Here is an 8,244-nt window from a genome sequence, read left to right on the forward strand (position 1 = left end):
TTGAATCTAGTGTTCCAATATTGAGACCATAGTCTGCTTTTTCTAGCAGTACTTCATTTACTTTGGTTTTTGTTTTTTTCAAGTTTATTATTTAAGCCCGTTTTACTCTATTTTTTCTTGCAAGAATTCTACTATCTTGTTTGAACTTTCTCATTTATCAATAGCAAGTGTTGAATATTCTAAACTGACTAATGGTGCTCCCTATTCTTTAATGCAGATTAATAAAAGCAAAAACAAAGCACACTTTAATGACAGATTAAAAATGCATTGCTTTAAAATTCTTGAGTACATAGCTCTACAACTTTTTATTGTAATATAAATTTATTAAAACTATTTTCAATCTGACCATTAAGTATATAGATAGATAAACTTAAATTTTTTAAGGAAACTTAAGGCTACTTAACAACAAAGGAAATCTAATAACACAAATGACTAAACCGATTAGGTTATCGATCTACCAACTTTTGCAGACCCTGAATCTAATCCAAGTGAATAACCCCATAAGTTTTACATGGATGGTTTGTCTTGGATTTTTTTCTTGGACTCTTTATACCCTGCAAAGAGTCCATGAAGGACTAAGAGGGCTCTTTTTGAAAAAGAACCCTCTAAGTCCTCATCCATTGTGGGTTCAGTCAGACCCACAATGAGATAGCAAAGTAGAAAGAGATAGGGCATAATATATCAAAGATAAACATCTCCCAAAAATTTCTGGAGTTTTTTGACACATTTGGATTTGTTTCCGCACCATCCAGCCTGCCTGGTCTGTCTCAGATATGTCAGATATTCATCATGGGTTCACCAGTGCCACAATGATGAATATAAAAAAAGTCCCTCTTGATGCCAGTGGTAGATTGGCTCACTGGGCAATCAGAAATTTTCCAGTGGGCCATTTGCTTGGTGATTGTTCCTTATTTTAATATTTGTCATACTTCACCTAAAAAATAAATTAATACAAAAATGCAAGCATGTCTATCTGTCCATTGTATTAAATTTAAAACAATGTTGTATTCTAATTGAGGCCCCAGGTTGCTATGTCCACAATAAACTGCACAAGTCCACATAAACTGGCAGTTGGCACTCTGCAGCTTCTATTTTGAAAATAACAAATCACATAATGAGCCAAAGGCTGCCATGACAAAGTCCTTATTACCAGTGATAAAAAGAAATAATTAAAAGTAGTTTAAATTATTAAACAGATTATTCCTTAGTTAATACACATTATATATTAAAATAAAAAAAAAACTGATTGTATTTTGTTTTAATTTTAAAATAATGTTAAAACATATCATATTATTTAGGAAAGAATTACTTTTAATTATTCTTCAGAATAAAATTTAAACATTATTTTATAATTTATGTTTAAATTTTATTCTGAAGAATAATTAAAAGTAATTCTTTCCTAAATAATATGATATGTTTTAACATTATTTTAAAATTAAAACAAAATACAATCAGTTTTTTTTTATTTTAATATATAATGTGTATTAACTAAGGAATAATCTGTTTAATAATTTAAACTACTTTTAATTATTTCTTTTTATCACTGGTAATAAGGACTTTGTCATGGCAGCCTTTGGCTCATTATGTGATTTGTTATTTTCAAAATAGAAGCTGCAGAGTGCCAACTGCCAGTTTATGTGGACTTGTGCAGTTTATTGTGGACATAGCAACCTGGGGCCTCAATTAGAATACAACATTGTTTTAAATTTAATACAATGGACAGATAGACATGCTTGCATTTTTGTATTAATTTATTTTTTAGGTGAAGTATGACAAATATTAAAATAAGGAACAATCACCAAGCAAATGGCCCACTGGAAAATTTCTGATTGCCCAGTGAGCCAATCTACCACTGGCATCAAGAGGGACTTTTTTTATATTCATCATTGTGGCACTGGTGAACCCATGATGAATATCTGACATATCTGAGACAGACCAGGCAGGCTGGATGGTGCGGAAACAAATCCAAATGTGTCAAAAAACTCCAGAAATTTTTGGGAGATGTTTATCTTGGATATATTATGCCCTATCTCTTTCTACTTTGCTATCTCATTGTGGGTCTGACTGAACCCACAATGGATGAGGACTTAGAGGGTTCTTTTTCAAAAAGAGCCCTCTTAGTCCTTCATGGACTCTTTGCAGGGTATAAAGAGTCCAAGAAAAAAATCCAAGACAAACCATCCATGTAAAACTTATGGGGTTATTCACTTGGATTAGATTCAGGGTCTGCAAAAGTTGGTAGATCGATAACCTAATCGGTTTAGTCATTTGTGTTATTAGATTTCCTTTGTTGTTAAGTAGCCTTAAGTTTCCTTAAAAAATTTAAGTTTATCTATCTATATACTTAATGGTCAGNATTTTACACAAATTGCACAAATTTTACTCCAACTTACGCGGTTATCGCTCAGTCCCACCTATCATGTAAATTCGGGGTATTACTGTATACAGTATATGTGGATATATAAAATTTTATATAGATGCATAATTATATAAATATAATTTAAACCAATATTTTGTTGTATAATTCTATGCTGAGAAACTTTTTAATCAATATTTACTCTAAAATAATGTATTATAACATTAATATTTAAAATACAGTAAGACCCCACTTAATGCGGGAGATACATTCCTAGATGAGAAAGTGCTAAACAAAACAGCATTAAACAAGGTCATTTTAACACAGAGTAGATAGAGAAAGGGGAACATGCGACCAAAAATAAACAAATTTTACTTTAATTATTCATATTAATTTGAATAATAATATATGTTAAATAACACACAAACATATGCCCACAGAAATGTAAAGTTCAATTTCTGTGACAAAGTTCATGACTCTACTGAAATTCTTGTTTTTGTGATAAAGTCATGTAGTTTCATTTGTTGCTTTCTTTTTTTTTCCCCTTAATTTAAGCAAATGTTGGTAGCAGGAGATCACATTCAAAACTCCTCATCTCACTTTTGCACTCCTTTCAAAATCTGGATCATTCACTATAATTTGATCAATGATTTTGGTTATTGTTACCAAACTTTTACTAAGAAAATCTATAGAGAAATTCTTTGGGTTCTTCAATTTCATAATCACTATTTTCCAGTTCTACATGAATTCCTTGTTCTGCCAGTTCTTGAAGAACGTCATTGGTAAGGCTCTCACCAGAAACATGTGGTAATTCCTCAGTATCCTGCTCATCTACATCTCCTAATCCTGCTGTATTGATTAAGTTGACAATTTGGTCAACCTAATGATATAGCAATAGGCTCTTCTCGTTGAGAATTCTTGGATACTTTCAGCAATAACTTCTTCCACATTTTGTTCGTGAATTTATCAGTTAATTCTTGCCAAGCGAAGTCGATATTTCCTATGGCATCCATAATGTTATATTTTTTCCAAAATTGCACCAAACAAACATAGATTTAAAGAAAGTACACCTTTTTGCTACCTTTTGCTGATTGGTTTGTGTTTGCAAATAATTGTATTATATACAAATCAATAAAATGCCATGATAATTTAAATCAGCGTAAATTTTGAGCTTTTTTTAGGCTTTGAGCAGACTGTGTTATATCAAATCACTGTTAAGCGTGGCAACACTAAGTGGGGTCTTACTGTATATATATACAGTATATTTATCATTTCAGCTGTAACAATTACATTTTAATTAAATTCTAAATAGTATACAGATTGTATAGTATACTTTAATTAAATGGAACATAAATATTGATTAATTATTAATTCATCAAAAACAACCTGAGTGGAAGTAATGAAAAAGAAAAATGAAACTGTTATTATGAAAAGAAAGATGGACGAAGGTTGGTTTAGGCAATGAGAGTTCGAATATAGAGTTACAAAGGTTATTTTCTAACCATTTCAAGGGGTAAGAAATGTATTCTGTATTCTTGCATTTATAACATAATTTTTGATCTAAGCAACTAATAAAAATCAATATAGTGATTTGTCTAATTTGTAGTTGTTGAGTAGGTGTAACTTTTTGAACATTTTTTACTTTTTTCAATAAATGATTTATTAAAAATTACTTTAGCCACCCCAAAGCTGTTAAGATCATAAATTATGTCATAAATGCAAGAAACAGAATATCTTCCTACAGTTTAAAGGGTCAGAAAATTGACTTTGTAACCCGATCTTTGAACTTTCACCAAATAAACACTGTTGTCTTAACCTTAAAATTGTTTCTTTTTTATTACTACTGTACTATGGTTCTTGTCAAATGAATGAATAACTTTGTAAAAGTTTAGGGTTTCTTGGTACCATAAGCTTAATTCCAACAATAAGGCAGAAGTTTAATAACATTAATATGTATGACAATAAATGATGTTTGGCAACTTAGTCAGATTAGTCTTCTCTAACATATAAAGAATATTGTTTGGCTTTTTACAAACAGCCCTCCTCTCCTATTCCTATTTTAAGCCAGTCATTATTCAACATCTACAGTTAAAATTATTGTAAGATAGATTACGGACGACATCCATTATTTAGAGGTATTTATAATAGATGTCCTATTTGAAGGGTCTGGGGATTGCAAAAATGTCCATTAAGTAGATGTGTCTGCTATTTGGGAGTGTCTGCTAATGGAGATTTATATTCTTTTTCACTCTACATTTATCTTCCAGATTTTAAAAGAAACAAATTTTGTATTTCAAACAATGAAAAATTTCTCTACTAATGGAATTTTAAAGCTCTACTTACTATCCCTTTGGAAAACTTTGTTTGATCATTATTTGCAATATCTTGAAAAAATCTAGATCTAGTATAATAACTGAAGACCTTCAGTACCTAACAGGATTAACTAAATATGGACAATAATAATATAGTTGTAATAACTATTTAAGTTTATTAATTTTTCAGCATTATGTTTTTTAGAAATTTACTTCTAATAATTCAATAATTTATATAAAAGAATACCATAAAATTCATTGTAAGAAAATAAGACAAATACAAAACCTACAGAATATTTTATTTAATCATTTCAAAATAAAGTTCTATTGAATTATTTTAAAGTAACAATTGCTCCCTTGCATGTCCTGGCTATGTCACTGACTTATGTGTTTGCTAGTAAATATTCCCAGATTTTAATATACAGAATTTCAGAGATAATCAACATGCATGAATATATATTCACACCTCTTAGAAGAAACACAACTCTTGCTTAACTTCTATTTACTTGATTGCCTACAAACAACATAGTTCTAGCATTTATTCAACATCTTATCAAATCCAACAAAAAGAGCAACAAACCAGAGTTTTTCCTCATTTTACATATTGAATGTCATAGTATGACTTGTTTTATAGTCTCAAAATAATTAAAATTGCTAACATAAATAGAAAAGGTTCCATGCATTAAAAATACAGTAATTTGAAGGTCTATTGACAGCTGAAATTTATATTTTCCTGCATTTTACAAAGGTAGTGATACAGTAATCATCTTTACCTTTATTTTTTAAATTCATTGATTTTTGGTATATATAACAGCCAAAACTAAGTTATATATAAAATATATTTTTTACAATGCATTTAGATTTTCAAAAACTATACATTTCAGATATTTATAATTTGACCAGACTTCCATACATGTTCCATCTGTAGAATGCAGAAAACCTGAAGCAGAGCTCAGGAGCCTAAAAATGTTCGTATATCCATGAAATTTGTCACTAGACAGCAGTCAGGTTTAATGAAATGTGAAGGTATCAGATATTTCTATACATTTTATAAACAAATAAGTCAATCATATATTAATTTTGATTTATTTTCAGCTACAAACAATGTAATAACTGCTATTATGTAATAAATTTTTATTTCAGCAACCCATTAGTGCCATTTTACAAAACATATCATGATGATAGGAGAAACCTACTATTGAGTTTTAAATACTCTGCAAGAGGAAAAAGTTCCTCACTACATGTTTTAGTCATAATTCTAAGCATGTATTTCTTATTTCAAGGTTTGTGTTTCATTGCTTTTAAAAATGTTAATTTTTGAAGTTTTTGGATTCTAAATATGTATTTAATAATCAGGATGTACACCAAAAGTAAGTAATATCTTAACATGTATAGTTTAATAGTGTAATTTGTAATTTAAACATAGATGAAACACCTACACCTACAACATATCTCAAATTAACACATTTTACTAATGTTTTCATCCATTTATAAGAGACATCTTCAGGTATAAATAATGCATTTTTGATATACATAACACAATAAAATGGACAAATTAAAATTGAACAAGCTTTTACGAACAAATTACAAATTCAGTTTAAAATTATTTCTCGAAGAAATTACACATTTAGTTTAAAATTATTTTTCGTATACCTTACAAGACGAGTTTAAATTATTTTAATTAATTTAATTAAAATTATAGTAATTTGTGATTGTTAAAAAATTGAGCGATGTTTATTCATAACTTTATTTTGTACAGTTTTTTATTTTAACAAACATAAAACGACAGAAGAGGGACGAAATGAGTCCGAAATACATTCTGTTAAAAGGTACTACAAGAATAAAATAAGAGTATTATAATACATCAAAATCAAGGCGACAAGTTTGGTAAAACAGTACTAACAGGTTGCCGAAATAACTTTTTAGGACAATACACCAAACAAGATGCTGTTATGTAATCCGAAGCTCATTAATATTATGTAATAGGTATATATTTATGTAAAAAATGATTATATATATTCATTCAAATTAAATATTTAAAAAAATGAACAAGACTTACTTTAGATTTTATAATTATTAATGATCAAGTCAACTTGTCTAAATACAAGATACATTGTTTCATTGCATTCTTTTCATTATCTTTTATTATGAATTGCTGCAACTTACTCTGCAAAGCAAAAATAACCATAAGTCAGAATTTCAATAACAAATGATAATGCAAAAATTCATAATTTTAAATATTTAATAATCTGATAATCATTTATAACTTCAAAAATTACAAATTACATGTTTATAATTACATTTATATCAGAAAAAATAGTTAAATTTATTAATGCGTGTCATAAATTTTTTTTCTTTGGCTAAAGCGTGTCAATCAGAATTATTAAACGATGGTAAATAGATGCGGGATATTTTCAAACCTGAATTTCCCTGACGTCACTTCTAAAACTTCCTTTTAACGAAGAAAATTCCCTATACCGATGGTCGGAGATTGAAGAGCACTGACGTCACATCATAGTGTTGTCAGTTTTGTCTCGATGACATTTAAATTATTTCCACGTTATATTAGAAATGCAAGAAAAAGAAATCGAAATCTAAAATTGTTTGTTTGTTTGGTTTTTTTTCTATAAAGACTTAAAAGTAAAAATGCTATTCTTTATTTTTACATTAAAAAAAATTTGCATTAAACTTTATTTCATAATTTAAGATTTCAAGCAATAAAAATATTTTTAGAGTACAAAATTTCCTAGAATTGGTATTTTTAAACCAAGTCTTCCTTTTTTGCTTTACTTATTTAAATTTCCCTAGTTTTAGGAATTTTCCCTAAATATATCATCAACGCCCCCTGACTTTTAAAAAGTTATTTCTTTTAATTTTAATCTGATGGTTCTTAATCATATCTTTCGATGACGCATTTCTTTTGATCTTTATTTTATTTATTTATTTATATTTAAATAATATTACGATATTAAAATAATACATCTGATATTCAGGTTATTTCAACCATATCTTCTGATTATTGTTAACTATCGTTGATTTATCTATTCTGCTCAATTAAATTTATTAATTTGAATAATTGTTACGTGTGTGATGTTATTTGATACATAAATGACCAAATTTTGAATAATACATGTTAATCAAATGTTAATAAATAAAAAAAAAATTATTACAAAACTTTTTCCTACAATTTTTTGACGCACTGTATAAGAAAACTGTATTGTACAAGAGAAAATTGAATAAACATTTTTAAAAACAGGCGAAAAGAGTTTAAATTAATCAACTCGGTTCTATCAAGCATCAAGTGTCGACCCTTGACACGTCATAGTATCTAAAATGTGTTACTTTTTTGAGGTTTCAGATCTTTCTGGTAACTTTTTGATTGCGCCATTTTGTTATTTAGCAACAAGTCTGCTTCTATTCTAACATCTCATATCAACGAGGGAACGAGTGATGCGAGCGAGCGTACTAGTGTAACCGGGATAAATTGTAGTGTTTTCTAACAAGTGAGGTCTACTGTTTAAATTTACAAGAAATTTGAAGCATTTCCAATTAAAGGCCTGCGCATAACGAAACGTA

At 28.5% G+C, this 8,244-nt stretch overlaps 1 protein-coding gene across 3 annotated transcripts in view; it reads right to left on the reverse strand.

Moving 5' to 3' along the window:
- Positions 1-7,225, reverse strand: part of LOC111623343 (steryl-sulfatase-like) — a 32,866-nt gene extending 25,641 nt beyond the window's left edge. Inside the window, exons 1-2 of one of the 3 annotated variants that reach the window (XM_023365884.1) lie at positions 7,089-7,225; positions 6,728-6,835 (exon numbers count right to left, since the gene is read on the reverse strand). The gene's annotated coding sequence lies outside the window, so the exon portion shown is untranslated. Of the gene's footprint in view, positions 1-4,958; positions 5,021-6,727; positions 6,836-6,968 lie in introns of those variants that run through there. The other 2 variants (XM_023365883.1, XM_023365885.1) reach the window with 2 other exon arrangements.
- Positions 7,226-8,244: the final 1,019 nt, after the last annotated feature.

The sequence above is a fragment of the Centruroides sculpturatus genome, unplaced genomic scaffold, assembly GCF_000671375.1.
Source record: "Centruroides sculpturatus isolate CEXI.00-Female unplaced genomic scaffold, Cexi_2.0 scaffold339, whole genome shotgun sequence".
Classification (NCBI taxonomy): Eukaryota; Metazoa; Arthropoda; class Arachnida; order Scorpiones; family Buthidae; genus Centruroides; species Centruroides sculpturatus.